Source organism: Lepidochelys kempii, chromosome 5 (assembly GCF_965140285.1).
Source record: "Lepidochelys kempii isolate rLepKem1 chromosome 5, rLepKem1.hap1, whole genome shotgun sequence".
Lineage (NCBI taxonomy): Eukaryota > Metazoa > Chordata > Testudines > Cheloniidae > Lepidochelys > Lepidochelys kempii.
In genome coordinates, this window is record NC_136384.1 from 21,423,027 (window position 1) to 21,440,894 (window position 17,868).

The window sequence follows — 17,868 nt, forward strand, 5'->3', positions numbered from 1 at the left end:
CTAAAAACACTTGCTGGGGTAACAGTTTGTGGGGATTTCCTGTGTGTTAAACTTCTGTACCACTTTCAATTGTTACTGCTGCAAATTCACTGTGAGGAAACAGTCAGACTGGTTTTTCTGGCTCAGAGATCACCAATAACTATAGGTTGTGCAGGCTAGACTTTGCTTTCACTTAAACTTTTGCAATCCCAGTCTTAATGTTGAAAAATTGAACAATTGACAAAATTTGGGAAGTTAGACCATAATCTATTAAGCAAGAGAGTAAGGCAGGTCTACACTACAGACCTATATTGGGATAACCACGTCACTCAGAGTTGTGAAAAATATATGCCCCTGAGTAACATAGTTATAGTATCATATACTGACCCCTCTTCCTCCAATGGACAGTGTTATGTCAATGGGAGAGCTTTTCCCACTCACATAGCTACCACCTCTTGGTGAGGCGCTGTACATGAAGACAAGCCCTAAGTCTAGCTGTGTGCATCTACATCTGTGCAGCTCCTGAAATGGTAATAGAAGTGAAGTGTAAGTGTCCCCTCCAAAAATATATGCTTTTTGGAGTACAACAGAGAGCAGATGTGAGGTGAATGCCTTCTAGATGGCATACTGGATTAATTCTGAAGCATAAAGCTAAAATAACTGGTTTGAAAGTAGCTTAATATACCGATGTCATGTGGGGTTAGTCTACTTTCTAGAAGGTATTTGCCTGTGGTAGTCCATCTGCAGAAGACTGTTGGTGTATCTTGAGGGGCAAGGAGATTGTCATGCCCTAGGTTGTAGATGGTGCCACCTATTGGTCAAAAAAAGAGTCTGACCTAGTGGTCAGAGGAGAATCAGAGGGCAGAACCAGGGGATTTGTGGTCAGAAAACAAGCCAGTGGCCAGAGTCAGGAGTCTGGAAGAGTTCTGAGGGAGGTAGGAGCAGGGTGGGGTTGAAGCAGGGCTGGTGTAAGGATGTTTTGCACCCTAGGCAAAACTTCCACCTTGCACCCCCCCCACTCCGCCCTGAGGGGCCCCCCCTGCGGCAGCTCCCCGCCACCCTGAGGCGTCCCTGAGCAGAGGTGAGCTGGGGCGGGGAGTTTCGGCAGCTCCCCGCCACCCACTCTCCCCTCAGGGAGCCGTGCAGCAACTCCCCACCCCAGCTCACCTCTCCTCTGCCTGCTCCCCGAGCACGCTGCCGCCGCCGCTTCTCCCGCTTCCCAGGCTTGCAGTGCCAATCAGCTGTTTGGCACGCAAGCCTGGGAGGGAGAGAAGCAGAGCTGAGTGGCATGCTCAGAGGAGGAGGCGGAGCAGAGGTGAGCTGGGGCGGGGAGCGGTTGTCCTGTGCCCCCCTCCCCGTTGTTTGCTGCAGGCGGCCCTCCCCGCGCCCCTCTGCCCCAGCTCACCTCCATTCCACCGCCTCCCTGGAGCGCACTTTTGGCCGCCCCCAACCACTTGGCGCCCTAGGCGACCGCCTAGTTCGCTTAGTGGTTGCACCGTCCCTGGGTTGGAGCAAGGGCCAGTGCAGGAAGCTGGTCTGGCACAGCTGTGGATGTGGAATTCATTGAGCTCGCTATTGCGACAAGGCTTAAATGGTGATCTGTTGGCTCTTCTGTCCAAGCAGGGAGCACAGTCACATAGTGAGAGTTTATTGGGCCCATCTGAGCTCTGTTGGGTTGCTAGGCGACTGGGCCTGGAGCCATCAGAGTTTGACCGATTGTTTCTCTCAGTTGTTAGCTCAAATGAGTTTGTGTAACATGATTGGAAAGCAGTTAAGATGTAGGCTAACACATTTTGAAGCTTGTTAGACTAGAGGGGAACCTTGGTGATAAAATAAGAGGGGCATTGGGGGCAACATCTACGTGAGGAAGTATGTAAGTACCTTTCAGACTGTACTATTGAAGCCAGCACCTGCCATGACTGCCCGCATCTAATTTACAGAGTGGAATAATGTTAAAGATTTTCTGTACTAGAAGCAGATACATGTAGAGGTATTGCCATCAGTCTAGTAGGCTACTGAAGATTCTTCCAAAATAATGAGTAGCAGTGAAACCCTATCCTAGCTAATTAGTCTGAAACATAAACATTTAAGGTCCACCCCATATGTTAGTGAAAACCATCACTTTGCTCTACAGCTTTTGAATGTGTAAATATTTGTCACCCCTTCTATCTCTAATGACTTAACATCTCTTGCCTCCGAAGCATTTGTGTTGGAGTTAGCTGTGAATATAAAATATGAATGTAACCTTTCCCTCTCTCGCTACCTGTCCCTCACTCCGTTTTTCCAAACCTCTTTGCCCAACGGTTCCATTTTCACCTAATATTTTCTCTTCATTCCAAAGGGTTCTTGGCAGCTGTTCTTCCATTTATGCCATTATTAAACAGACTTGCATAACAAAACAGACTTGCGTGTGCCATTTACCATCATTTACTCCATTGCATAGTTTGTCAGGTGTCAAGCTGGTGGGGCAAGGGGGAGAAGAGGGAGAAGATTGGGAACCAGAGACTTAATGAATTTATTAACATATTCTTATTCTCCATCTTAATACTTTGATGACTGCACTTGGAGAAAATTCAAAACGTTCTGTTTTGGTACTACATGCTGTATGTTAGTATCCTTCATTTCTCTCTTGGAGCCACGCTCTAATAGAGCTTCATTTAGTGAGGAATGTTCATGGCTTCTTGGCTGACTGATCATCTAATTGACTAAAGTCACTTTTGTTAGTTACTGGCTGATGCTTCCTCATTCATTAGATTTTTTTATAAGAATCCTGAGCATCAAATACATGCATTGATCACTTTAATTACACCATGACTTATGTGCAGCACTTTGCCCAATGTAAAAAACACTGCATGAAACGTTTCCTATTCTTTGTTTCTTCTTTGAAAATTTGTTGAGATTTCAAGGTGCTACTGGAACACCATTTTACAGTATGAAAAATCCCATGATGCTCAGTTTTGGAGAAGGTTTTGATACTTGACCAGATGCCTACTAACTGGAGGGCAAAACTGTTAGCCAGAAGTGGATACAACAGTGTAAAAGAGAGAGAGAAAGAAAGAAATAGTTGAGGGCTCTTCTGTGATGTCTAGGCACAATATCCTAGTGAGAAGTCCAGACCACACTCAGCTGCTGGGAGGAATCCCTGGCACTTTTGTGGGGACTCCATTTTTCCCTTGTCATCTGGCTAATGTGCTTGAAGCTCAACTCCCCCTTATTGCTGGAAGGAAACAGGTCTGTTCACTTCTTGGGCTGGCAATGGAGGTTGGATCCTTGTTCCCTTGCAAATAACTCCAGTGCCTGCCTCTGCCCAGAGCTTTCCCAAGAAGCATCAGTGGTAATTCAACATGGTTCTTGATGATTTCACTGCTACCCACAGGGTTCTGGATAGCAGCAGTGAAACTAACCTATCTTATTACCTTCTGCTTATACTTGGCAAAGCTATGAACAGCAGCAGAGGAATGATTATTGAACTTGGAAAGACAGCACTTCATTAGATCTACAACCTATCCTGAAGGATGACCCAACACTCTCACAAATCTTGGGAGACAGGCCAGTCCTTGCCTACAAACAGCCCCCCAACCTGAAGCAAATACTCACCAGCAACCACATACCACACAACAGAACCACGAACCCAGGAACCTATCCTTGCAACAAAGCCCATTGCCAACTGTGCCCACATATCTATTTAGGGGACACCATCACAGGGCCTAATAACATCAACCACACTATCAGAGGCTCATTCACCTGCACATCCACCAATGTGATGTATGCCATCGTGTGCCGGCGATGCTCCTCTGCCATGTACATTGGTCAAACTGGACAGTCTCTGCGTGAGAGAATGGGTGGACGCGGATCAGATGTCAAGAATTATAACATTCATAAACCAATCGGAGAACACTTCAATATCTCTGGTCACGCGATTAGACATGAAAGTTGCGATATTACAACAGAGAAACTTCAAAACCAGACTCCAGCGAGAGACTGTTGAACTGGAATTCATTTGCAAATTGGATACAATTAACTTAGGCTTGCATAGAGACTGGGAGTGGCTAAGTCATTATGCAAGGTAACCTATTTCCCCTTGTTTTTTCCTACCCCCCTCCTCAGACGTTCTTGTTAAACCCTGGATTTGTGCTGGAAATGGCCCACCTTGATTATCATACACATTGTAAGGAGAGTGATCACTTTAGATAAGCTATTACCAGCAGGAGAGTGGGGGGAGGGGGGAGAGAAAACCTTTTGTAGTGGTAAACACCCATTTTTTTTCATGCTTTGTGTGTATAAAAAGATCTTCTATACTTTCCAGAGTATTTATTCAATGAAGTGAGCTGTAGCTCACAAAAGCTTATGCTCAAATAAATTGTTTAGTCTCTAAGGTGCCACAAGTACTCCTTTTCTTTTTGAGAATACAGACTAACACGGCTGTTACTCTGAAACCTGTCGTTAGGTGATAGTAATTCAGGGTAGGCAGATTATTTCTTTGCAATTGTGAGAGCTAGACGCTTATTTAAATGCAAGCTTAAATTCAGCGGACAATTACTTTGTTTTCCCATACTCTGCTATATAACCATAAAAGTCAGCCTGTGGACTATTCACAAGATCTGCTTTGAGATTGGCCATTTTAAATACTTATGGCAGACCTCTCTTTTATGTCAGGGTCACATTTTACCCCCACATCTAAATTCTGCCAGTTCAGATAAATTGCTTCTAGTGTTTGCATTCTCATGCATATCTCCTGCAAAGGCAATGATGTCAGCTGGTCACAAGTTTATAATAACTAAGGCTGAAAAGTCCTTTTGCTAAATTTCAGGGTGTAAGTGAAGATATCTGTTGCCCCATCAGATGAAATGCTTTTCCTGGCTGGTCCAGAGAACATAAACTACATTAACATGCATACATGGTAATAACTCTATAGGCCACCAAAACTCTTCTTGGCTACCTTGAAGGAAAATTATTTTTTTAAAAGAAATGTTACAGAATCAATGGTAGTAGATTGGCCAGTAATAAGGAGCAACAAAGTGCACCAATAACTAACTCAGTGCCAAGGCAGGTTATTTTAAAGGACAGCCTCTCTTGATCCCTCATTTGAATTGTTGGTACAGATGTTTCTACTTATTTTATTAGAACTTGCAACTCAGTAGGTAAAGGTACAAGTGCAAGTTTTCTGGCTTGTGGGTTCAAACTGTGCATATGTAAAGAGAAATCAGGCTTCCTGTTTTTAACTGCATCTGTAGTATTCTGTTGCACAAACTTTAGGGATACTGATATCCCCTTAAAAAGAAAAGGAGTACTTGTGGCCCCTTAGAGACTAACAAATTTATTTGAGCATAAGCTTTCATGAGCTACAGCTCACTTCATCGGATACATGCAGTGGAAAATACAGGAGGGGGATTTTATATACACAGAGCATGAAACGTTGGGTGTTACCATACACACTGTAACAAGAGTGATCAGGTAAGGTGAGCTATTACCAGCAGGAGAGCAAGGGAGGAAAAAATCTTTTGTAGTGATGATCAAGGTGGGCCATTTCCAGCAGTTGACAAGAACGTGTGAGGGAACAGTAGGGGGGAAAAATAAACATGGGGAAATAATTTTACTTTGTGTAATGACACATCCACTCCTAGTCTTTATTCAAGCCTAATTTAATGGTTTCCAGTTTGCAAATTAATTCCAATTCAGCAGTCTCTCGCTGGAGTCTGTTTTTGAAGATCTTTTGTTGTAATATTGTGACTTTTAGGTCTGTAATCGAGTGACCAGAGAGATTGAAGTGTTCTCCTACTGGTTTTTGAATGTTGGGTTTCAGAGTAGCAGCCGTGTTAGTCTGTATCCGCAAAAAGAAAAGGAGTAATTGTGGCACCTTAGTCTCTAAAGTGCCACAAGTACTCCTTTTCTTTTTTTTTAATGTTATAATTCTTGACATCTGATTTGTGTCCATTTATTCTTTTACGTAGAGACTGTCCGGTTTGGCCAGTGTACATGGCAGAGGGGCAATGATGGCATATATCTCATTGGTAGAGGTGCAGGTGAACGAGCCTCTGATAGTGTGGCCGATGTGATTAGGCCCTATGATGGTGTCCCCTGAATAGATACGTGGACAGAGTTGGCAACGGGCTTTGTTGCAAGGATAGGTTCCTGGGTTAGTGTTTTTGTTGTGTGGTTGCTGGTGAATATTTGCTTCAGGTTTGGGAGCGGTCTGTAAGCAAGGACTGGCCTGTCTCCCAAGATCTGTGAGAGTGATGGGTCATCCTTCAGGAGAGGTTGTAGATTCTCCCCCCTCTTCTCTCCCCAAATACCTGGCTTCCTTTGTTCAGGTCTTTTGGTAAGTCCCCATTCTCTCCACTTCCCCTCTCCCTTCAGTTAGGAGGCGGAATCACTTTCTTCCTGCTGAGTAAACCCACTTAGGATCTATCTTATCCATTCAAACAACTATTGTTAATGTCCAATATTCTCCATTGTTTCTGGTCTAGGAAGAGACATACGTTCAAGTTGGTAGGATATGGTGGATAGACATACAGAAAGCTTTCATGATACCATTTCATAATACCAGCCACAATTCAGAAGTTGTACAGACAGATCCCCAATTCATCACAGTTGGATATGGCTGCGTAAAGTTGTAAAAACAGATCAGTGTTCACATGGGGTGTTAGCTTCTTTCCAAAATACACAGTATTGTTGTTTTTAAAGCAGATTCTTGTAAGGAAACCTCTATATAAAGAGGGGTAGTAACTAAGCTAACTATTTCAATATATGGCGAAGTGGATATAGCACTGGACTGGGACTCAGGAGACTTGGGTTCTATTTCTGACTGCACTGGCCTGCTGTTCTGTGGGGGCAAGTCATTTAACCTCTGCCTCAGTCTCCCTACCTAGAAAATGGGGATAATGATACTGACATCCTTTGTAAAGTACTGTGAGATGTGTGGATGAAAGTGGTTGGCTCATTTCTTCTTCCCTTCCCTGATGTAGTCTCCCTTGAAATGCAGGACTGCTGTGACTCAGATTGTGTTAAAAATAATCACTTGTGTGCATTTAGCCTGCGAGCAAGTCTCTTGCCTTCCAGAAAACTACATGTGAGCTGGCTGGCAATGTGAAAACAATACGCTACTGTTAAATAAGTAGCTACTTCTGTAAATGCTTGTTTCTATTAGCCATGTTAAAATTAAGATTGCATAGTTCTTCATATTCTGTTGTCTTTTTAATTATAATGTGTGATGGTCCAGTTCAAGTGCTGGTTCAGAGGCATAATATATTTAATGTGTGTAGCACAGAGGGCTAATGATCAGGCCTGTCAAATATGAAATTCATTTTGACCTGCAGGAGTTTAGGTTACCAGTGAAAATTAGTTGGCTTCTTGTATGGTTGCAGCACTCAGAATCCCACCCCTCTCCTTTGAAAACCATGAGGTCTAAATCTGACCACATCCTTTCTCTGCCTCCAGTGGTTCCTAATGTGATGGTTAGCTAATATTTATTTTATTCAAATATAGGGCTCTTTTCTTTGTTTTTTAAAAAGATAGATACCCTCTCTCTCATATGCTGTGGTCTCCTATCCTATTGGATAGGAGCTGGCCTACATCGCTGCTTAAGGCGATGTAACTTAGTCACTCAGGGGTGTGAAAAATTTCAGAGTAACAGCCGTGTTAGTCTGTATTCGCAAAAAGAAAAGGAGTACTTGTGGCACCTTAGAGACTAACCAATTTATGCATCCGATGAAGTGAGCTGTAGCTCACTAAAGCTTATGCTCAAATAAATTGGTTAGTCTCTAAGCTTTAGTGAGCTACAGCTCACTTCATCGGATGCATAAATTGGTTAGTCTCTAAGGTGCCGCAAGTACTCCTTTTCTTTTTGGGTGTGAAAAAGACACCTTTCTGAGAGATGCAAGTAACATTGACTTAAGCACTGTCCGTACTGGCGCTATGTTGGCGGGAGACGCTCTCCCACCGACATAGCTTCCACCTTTCGCGGAGGTGGAGTAATTATACCAATGGGAGAGTGCTCTCCCATTGGCATAGTGTCTTCCCCAGACACCCTACAGTGGTGCAGCTGCGTCAGTGCAGCTGTTCTGATGTAGCACCATGGTGTAGACTTGCCCAAAGTGGAACTGGATCTTGTCCCAGGTCTTGCCTATTTGCTGTGAGAAAATCCTCAGCTTGATATAGTAGCATTCCCTTTGCACATTAAGAGCTTTGCAGTTACAGAAATTACTTTTTTCAGCTGCTCACCACTTAGAAACTAACTATAGGAAACTGGTCAGGGTGATTTTTTTTTTCTTTTCTTTTTCTCCCTCATCTAAATTACACTTAAGTATGTAATTTTTCCCCCCTCCCCAGCCCTTCTCTCTTCATCTTGTATAAGCCTGCAGTTCTGGCACGCTTCATGAATGCTCTTAACAAAACTAATCTGAGTATAAATTTTGCAAAAATTCTCCAGATGGAACTTTTTTTCATTTTGATACCTCTGCTAGGTAAAACTCTCTTAAATTCTGTTGTCCTGGGCTGTTAACAGTATTAATACAAAAACACACAACTCCCCCCAAACAGCTGTTCTCTTTCCTGTTAGAAAGACTGATCTATAGCTTAAAAAAACCAAAAGGTACATTTAGCCAGTTTCACAAGTTGCTGCTGATGAAGACACCTCTAATGGGACCTTGATTTCTGTTTTTCTGTCTCAAGTTAAATAGCTCTTGCACCCTGGAGACTTCTGATATCTTAGTTCAGTTTCCTCTGCTGATGAAATAATAGACTTGGACTTCATATTCTTAATGCTTCTATCCGTTTTATTGTCTGACTGCAGAAATGCTGCTTATTAGTTCAGTATAAAACTCTATTAGGTATTGTAGCGTGATCCCAAGAGTGTTAAGTCACCGCAGGAGTCTTAATGCAAGTTCACATTTATATTTGGTGTGATGTTCAGTAAAATATTCTAGAAATGCCCAACGTCAGAGGCATCCATGCGCAAATTGGGCTTTCCACAGAAGTAGTGGTTGGCCATGTGCCTCTTCTCCCCCCATCCTATAAATAGAAAACCATCTACTTCCTATAATTGCACCTCTTATTGAGAGAGAATGCAAACTGCCAGCTATGCTTATAGATTTATTATATGTTGACTGGCCTTGGCCATGCTCTTGAGCTTTCTTCGTCACATCCAGCATCCAAACATGGAGGTTACAGCTTTATGCTATCTGGCTTCCTCTTCATGCTTTTGTTTCCTGCAGAGTAGGAGGAGTCCAAGTCAATATGGTTTTATGCATGTGTAAGTGGGGAAATAGTCCCGCTATTGTGGGGAACTTTCCTGCTTCTGCACTTACCTCGGTGAAGTGGGCTAGTGAAAGGATCTGAGTCCTCACTCCGACTTCCTTTACCCAGTGACCTCCCTGCCCTTGAGGACTCCCCTTCCACTCTTCTGTTTGACAGAGTCCTCGTAACCCCAACAAGGCTGGGCCAAGGATTCCTGGGGGGCTCAACCCCCCCCAACCCTGCTGCAGTCACCTAGGACAGGGGCTAGGGTGTCCCCACTCCGGGGTACTCTCTCTGCACTGGGCACTTTTCTGACCCACTTACATACAATTTAAAGCAAATACAAGTTATTTAATCAACAATTAATTTTAAAAAGAATAAGGAAAAATGGGAAAGGTTAAAGGAAACACATCACCCCGCTCTGTGGCACGGAACATCACAAACAGTGTCTCTGGAATGTCAGGGCAGTTCACAGTCTGTTCCTTGTAAGTCCCAGGCCTTCTGCTCAGGCCCTGGCTGTGCTGCAGGGATGCTGTGGATTGGACACTTGCTCTGGTGGTGGCCACACGCTCTCAAGCTCTAAGTGGTAGGATCCTTCTTCCCAGTGTTGCCCCTGCCCTGTCGGGGTTACGATCCAAGCCTGGCCTGCAGAGCCTCCTGGCTGAGGCGTCTCCCTGTGCTGGGCCCGTGCCCAGGGTCCCCCTCGTTCTCCCCAGCTGCTCATTGCACCCAGCTCTGGACTGTTCCAGCCCCAGCTCCCCCACTCTGTCTCAGCACTGCTGCTGCTGCTCTGCTCCAGCTCCCTGGGCTGCTTCTTTGGCCCCTCTGCCTGTGGTTGCTACAGCTCCGCTCCCAGGACAGGTCTGCTCTGCAGGCTGCTTCTGTGACTCTGCTCCCAGCACTGACCTGCTTTGTGGGCTGCTTTTCTGGCCCCTCTGGCTCTGGTTGCTGCAGCTCTGCTCCCAGGGGAAGTTTGCTCTCTCTGAGCTGTGCCTCTGGCTTTGGGGCTGCAGGTCTGCTCTCTCTGGATCTGGCCCAACTCTGCTCCCCAGCTCAGCTTGGTCCCCTGCTTTCTCCTTAGCTTGGCCCCACTCTGTCTGACTCAGGCAATTCCAGCTCACACGGAGGACAGGACCTCCCTGGCCTCCTGATTCCCTGATTAGCCTGCCCGCCCTGTCATTCAGGCTGACCTGGAGCATTGGCCTCTCCCCATTGTTTCTGGGGGCTGTCAGTCTCAGGGTTCTGATTCCCCATCCACCCTTCCCCCTTTTTAGTACTGGGAGCTAGCAACTAAAACACCCCCACCGAATGTTAGTAAGGGAGCAACAGTCCCCTTACACATGGTAAAACAATGTAAGGCCTTCTAGGATTGAAATTTTGGGAATTTGTTTGAGTGAAAGGTCCTAGGGGTTTTTGGTCTCTGCATACTTTTGTCTTCTCCCTGTGAGTGCCTCTTTTGCATCTTTCTGGTGAGTGCCTCTGGGATGAGGCCCTTACTGAGCCAGCTGGAACACACAATTGAGCTCAACTCCAGTTAACACTGCTGTGGTTCAGTGCCCCTCCCAAGTAGACTGTCCGATGAAGTGAGCTATAGCTCACGAAAGCTCATGCTCAAATAAATTGGTTAGTCTCTAAGGTGCCACAAGTCCTCCTTTTCTTTTTGCGAATACAGACTAACACGGCTGTTACTCTGAAATGAAACCTGTCATTATGCAAGGCACTGCATTTAGCCGTATGGAGTGGAAATCTATCAACTGCATGAAAAAACTTGTACAGATACAGACAGACATAATCTTCCTTTCCAAATGCAAACAGATGGACATCGTACCAAAAGGACTGAAGGTAAAAAATCCATTACAATCTACATACCACACAGACTATGCTGACAGCTTGTGCCACACGCTCTCAAAGAAACTGCGGAATCACCTGATCAACATCCTCTACAGCAAACAGGGAAAGATTAAGAATGAGCTCTCAGAACTGGATACTCTCATAAAAAAACAACCTTCCACACAAACTTCCTCGTGGCTGGATTTTACTAAAACTAGACAAGCCATTTACAACGCACACTTTGCTTCTCTACAAAAGAAAAAGGACACTAAACTTTCTAAACTACTACATGCTACAAGGGGCCACAGCAATGGTTCCCTCAACCCACCTAGCAATATTGTTAACCTATCCAACTATAATCTCGGCCCAGCAGCAGCAGCTGTCCTATCTCGGGGCCTCTCCTTCTGCCCCTCCACCCCCAGGAACATGATACAGTTCTGTGGTGACCTAGAATCCTATTTTCGACGTCTCCGACTCGAGGAATATTTCCAAAATACCTCTGAACAACATACTAATCCACAGAGACCTCCCTACCAACACTACAGAAAGAGGGATTCTAGGTGGACTCTTCCTGAAGGTCGAAACAGCAGACTGGACTTCTACATAGAGTGCTTCCGCTGACGTGCACGGGCTGAAATTGTGGAAAAGCAGCATCACTTGCCCCATAACCTCAGCCGTGCGGAACACAATGCCATCCACAGCCTCAGAAAGAACTCTGACATCATAATCAAAAAGGCTGACAAAGGAGGTGCTGTTGTCATCATGAATAGGTCGGAATATGAACAAGAGGCTGCTCGGCAGCTCTCCAACACGAGTTTCTACAAGCCATTACCCTATGATCCCACTGAGAGTTACCAAAAGCAACTACAGCATTTGCTCAAGAAACTTCCTGAAAAAGCACAAGATCAAATCCGCACAGACACACCCCTGGAACCCCGACCTGGGATATTCTATCTACTACCCAAGATCCATAAACCTGGAAATCCTGGGCGCCCCATCATCTCAGGCCTTGGCACCCTGACAGCAGGATTGTCTGGCTATGTAGACTCCCTCCTCAGGCCCTACGCTACCAGCACTCCCAGCTACCTTCGAGACACCACTGACTTCCTAAGGAAACTTCAATCCATCGGTGATCTTCCTGATAACACCATCCTGGCCACTATGGATGTAGAAGCCCTCTACACCAACATTCCACACAAAGATGGACTACAAGCCGTCAAGAACACTATCCCCGATAATGTCACGGCTAACCTGGTGGCTGAACTTTGTGACTTTGTGCTTACCCATAACTATTTCACATTTGGGGACAATGTATACCTTCAGGTCAGCGGCACTCCTATGGGTACCCGCATGGCCTCACAGTATGCCAACATTTATATGGCTGATTTAGAACAACGCTTCCTCAGCTCTCGTCCCCTAACGCCCCTACTCTACTTGCGCTATATTGATGACATCTTCATCATCTGGACCCATGGAAAAGAAGCCCTTGAGGAATTCCACCATGATTTCAACAATTTCCATCCCACCACCAACCTCAGCCTGGTCCAGTCCACACAAGAGATCCACTTCCTGGACACTACAGTGCTAATAAACGATGGTCACATAAACACCACCCTATACCGGAAACCTACTGACCGCTATTCCTACCTGCATGCCTCCAGCTTTCACCCTGACCACACCACACGATCCATCGTCTACAGCCAAGCTCTGCGATACAACCGCATTTGCTCCAACCCCTCAGACAGAGACAAACACCTACAAGATCTCTGTCAAGCTTTCTTACAACTACAATACCCACCTGCAGAAGTAAAGAAACAGATTGATAGAGCCAGAAGAGTTCCCAGAAGTTACCTACTACAGGACAGGCCTAACAAAGAAAATAACAGAACGCCACTAGCCGTCACCTTCAGCCCCCAACTAAAACCCCTCCAACGCATTATTAAGGATCTACAACCTATCCTAAAGGATGACCCAACACTCTCACAAATCTTGGGAGACAGGCCAGTCCTTGCCTACAGACAGCCCCCCAACCTGAAGCAAATACTTACCAGCAACCACATACCACACAACAGAACCACTAACCCAGGAACTTATCCTTGCAACAAAGCCCGTTGCCAATTGTGCCCACATATCTATTCAGGGGACACCATCACAGGGCCTAATAACATCAGCCACACTATCAGAGGCTCGTATACCTGCACATCCACCAATGTGATATATGCCATCATGTGCCAGCAATGCCCCTCTGCCATATACATTGGTCAAACTGGACAGTCTCTACGTAAAAGAATAAATGGACACAAATCAGATGTCAAGACTTATAACATTCATAAACCAGTCGGAGAACACTTCAGTCTCTCTGGTCACGCAATCACAGACATGAAGGTCGCTATCTTAAAACAAAAAAACTTCAAATCCAGACTCCAGCGAGAAACTGCTGAATTGGAATTCATTTGCAAATTGGATACTATTAATTTAGGCTTAAATAGAGACTGGGAGTGGCTCAGTCATTATGCAAGGTAGCCTATTTCCTCTTGTTTTTTCCTCCCCCCCCCCCCCCCCCAGATGTTCTGGTTTTACTTGGATTTAAACTTGGAGAGTGGTCAGTTTGGATGAGCTATTACCAGCAGGAGAGTGAGTTTGTGTGTGTATGGGGGTGGGGGGATGTGAGAAAACCTGGATTTGTGCTGGAAATGGCCCACCTTAATTATGCACATTGTAGGGAGAATGGTCACTTTGGATGAGCTATTGCCAGCAGGATAGTGAGTTTGTGTGTGTGGTTTTTGGGAGGGGGGTGAGGGGGTGAGAGAACCTGGATTTGTGCAGGAAATGGCCCACCTGATGATCACTTTAGATAAGCTATTACCAGCAGGACAGTGGGGTGGGAGGAGGTATTGTTTCATATTCTCTGTGTATAAATAAAGTCTGCTGTAGTTTCCACGGCATGCATCCGATGAAGTGAGCTGTAGCTCACGAAAGCTCATGCTCAAATAAATTGGTTAGTCTCTAAGGTGCCACAAGTACTCCTTTTCTTTTTGCGAATACAGACTAACACGGCTGTTACTCTGAAACTTACCTTGTTGTGTGGATGATGGGACACACAAGTAAAAGTAAGGGGAAAACCAAGAGCTGCCATAAGTCTAAATTTCAGAGAAGGGACCACTCGCTTTACCACTCACCTTTCTTGAATCTTCGCTAGTTTATGCAGGATCCTCGATCCCTTTATACTGTTGCTTTGTCCTGGAGGCTTCTCTGGGTTTACTAATTTTGTTTCAAGATCATGGTCCCTGGTGGTGGGCATGTGTTAATTTGTAGATGTGGCAAGTGGAGGTATATAACCTCCCTTTCTTCAGGGGGAGTTACACTTATCCTTCCTAGTTTAAGGTTGGACTGGACAGAGTATGTATCTCCTTCAGGTCCAAGCACTCCTGGTTTTCACACCTGATGACCCTAGCTGTCAGACATATCATTTGATGCTGGGAACTCAAGTCATAATGTCCCTAGGTCTGCTCCTGTCTGTTATTCCAGAGCCCGGGTGTGCTTGATCCACAAATGCTAGAGTAAGATTCATTTGATTAAGTATTTTGAGCAGAGAAGGGGTGCTGTATTGGTCATACCTGTGTCACAACTGTAGTATGCCCATATGAGGCTGTACAGGTTATTTCTTCCATTTGTCTTGTCTGTTGCATTCCCTTCTGAAAGACTTAACAAAAGATTTGTGCTCCCTTCAGAGTGCAAACCACAGGTTTTTTTTTTTTTTTTTTACCCGCAGGGTCTCTTTAATTGAACTGGATTAAGCTCCCATCCTTTTTTGTTTTAAGATAAATTTATATTTTTGGCCATCTTTCATACTTTTTCCTATTTCTCAGCTGATAGTTCTCCTGCAGCCCTCAAGGGCAGTAGATCAGAAGTTTGATATTTTAAAGTCACATTTCAATGGCCATTTCTCATTTAGGAAAATTGGAGAGTTACGGGCAGTGTCAAGCGTACTGTGAATTCCCTTTCCATGGGACAAGTCTCTGTGTATATTTTTTTTTAATTTTTTGTTTAGACTGCCTGAGCTAGCTTGACTCCTTTGTTTCATATTAACTGGCTCAAAATGGGAATGCCTGTAGGGCTGAGTTCTTAGTCATTGGAAATGTGTTAATCAGCCAGCCAGCAAACTGTAAACCACAGTGGGAGGGCATTCAAGCCTGTCCTTTTATAGAGCTGAGCGTATTCTTGGGCTGAGATAGAAAGCCATAGTGAATGAGGCATATGAATGGGAACCTAATCTCATCTTTAAACTGAGAGCTTGTTGGGGTATATGGAATACTGATCTTGCGGGGGTTGTTGCTTAGGTAATTCATATGTTTGAATTGTGCCTAGCACAACAGCATCTCAGTTCTGATGATGCCTCTGGGTGTTGTTGTGACACACAGAATTAACTATCATATTTGCTCATCTTGTATTAAAAGTGAGATGTGTTTTTCATGGGTTGAATTCTGCTTCAAGCGCACTCATAAGGTATGTCCCCTTAGTTCTGTTTACACAGGTTGCTTTATAAGTTGTCTGAAGAAAGTACAGTACGTGTCTTACTTTCTCAATTAAAATGTAAAATTTTGTTGCGCTATAACTTCCTGCAATGTATTAGTCTTAACGTGGTTATAACATTGATTGGTTTTAGTCCACAAGGCAGAACCAGTGCTAGAATGTTTGTTTGGTGCCCTAAAAGTACTAACTGCATTTCCACATGTGGATTGTCTAGCAGACTTGGTGCATAAGAACTAGCCCAGTCTGGTGTCTACACAGTATTTTGGAGTAAGTCTCCCAGTTGGGTTGGCAGGCTGGGACTAGAAGGGCTCTAAAATTAGCGGTAGAGACAGCATTTTGAATTGCAGCTCAGGCTCTGAAGCTTAGGGACTGTAATCGAAGCCCCTTAATCTTCTCTTTTGTTAAGCTTTTTAGCTTGAGCTCTCTGAGGCTATCACTATAAGGCATGTTTTTATTAATCCTTTTAATCACTCTTGTGACTCTTCTCTGAACCCTCTCCAATTTATCAACTTTCTTCTTGAATTGTGGACATCAGAACTGGGTACGATACTCCAGCAGCCGGTTGCACCAATGCCAAATACAGAGATAAAAATAACCTTTCTACTTTGAGCAGGGCCGGCTCCAGGAATCAGCGAACCAAGCAGGTGCCTGGGGCGGAAAATGTAAAGGGGCGGCAGGACGTCGGGCTCTGGGGCGGCAATCCGCCCTTGGTGGCGGTGGGAATTCAATGGCTGCTCCGTCACAGCACGTTTCGCACTCGGCAGCAATTCAGCGGCCGCACCATCACTCCACCTCCGTGTTTGGTGGGCAGGATTCCGCCTCCCCGTTCGCAGCAAGTTTTTGTTTGTTTGTTTTTGCCGCGTGGGGCGGCAAAAACGCTGGAGATGGCCCTGTACTTGAGATCCCTCTCTTTATCCATTTTAGGATTTCATTAATCCTTTAGGCCATAGCATTGCATTAGGAGCTCATGGTCAGCTGATTATTCACTGTAACCCCCAAATTATTTTCAAAGTCACTGCTTCCCAGAATAGAGTCCCTCATCTCATAGCCTACAGTCTTTGTTGCTAGATGTATACATGTGACTCAATATGCATAAATGTACATGTTGTTTGACTGGACCCAGATCGCGCTGAATAAGTGACCTGTCCTCTTCGTTGTCTGCCACTGCCCCCCAATTTTTATGTCCTCTGCAAACTTTGTCACTGATTTTGTGTCTCCTTCCAGGTCATCGATAAAAATGTTAAATAGCATAGGGCCAAGAACCAATTCCTTCACTACCCCAAAGAAACACACTTGCTCAGTGATGATTCCCTGTTTATAATTGTATTTTGAGACCTATCAGTTAGTCAGCTTTTAATCCACTGAATGTGTGGGATATTAATTTTGTGTTCTTCTGTTTTTTTAAAATCTCTCTTCATTTACCCCTCTTCCAAGAAAAAACTCCACAACTACATGCTTCAGCTTAATGAATTGACCTGTGTTCCTGAAAAGCATTAATTTGACCTGATGAAAACAATCAAAGGCCAAAAACTTTCTGCCTGAAAATTGGAGAAGTCTAAAAACAGACACCATTGCTCTTTCAGTTTCAGTATCTTTTATTTGGTTGTTTCTGTTGTTTGTTTTTTAGACCAATTTTAAAAAGAAAGTTATAGGGTTGCCAACTTTCTAATTACACAAAACTGAACACCCTAGCCTAGCCCTTTCCCCGAGGCCCCGCCCGCACTACATTCTCCCTTTCTCCGTGGCTCAGTCTCCCCAACCCTTGCTCACTTTCACTGAGCTGGGGCAGGGGGTTGGGGTGCTGTAAGGGGTGAGGGAGCTAACTGGAGGTGCAGGCTCCGGGGTAGGGCCAGAAATGAGGGTGTCAGGGTGCGGGAGGGGGCTCCATCTGGGGGTTCGGGCTCTGAGTTGGGGTGAAGGGTTTGGGGTGCAGGAGGGTGCTCTGGGTTGGGAATTAGGGGTTTGGAGGGTGGCAGTGGGGGATTGGGGCTGGGGCAGGAGCTTGGGGCATGGGGGGGTGCAGGCTCCAGGAGACGCTTATCTCAGGCAGCTCCTGGAAGCAGCTGCATGTCCCCCCTCCAGCTTTTATGCCAGGTCCGGCCAGGCGGCTCTGTGCACTGCCCTGTCTGTAAGTGCCACCCCTGCTGCTTTTATTGGCCGCATCGGAGCCGGAGGGGGGTCAGGCCAGCTGATTCCTGGGAGCTGTGTGGCGCGGAGGCTAGCAGGGAGCCTGCCAGTCTGCTGTATGGCACTGCCAACTGGACAGTCAATGGTCCGGTCAGTGGTGTTGAC

At 45.2% G+C, this 17,868-nt stretch overlaps 1 protein-coding gene across 7 annotated transcripts in view; it reads left to right on the top strand.

The window, feature by feature from the left end:
* NEDD4L (NEDD4 like E3 ubiquitin protein ligase) overlaps positions 1-17,868 on the top strand; it is a 371,283-nt gene that overhangs the window by 55,879 nt on the left and 297,536 nt on the right. The gene's annotated exons all lie outside the window — the stretch shown is intronic.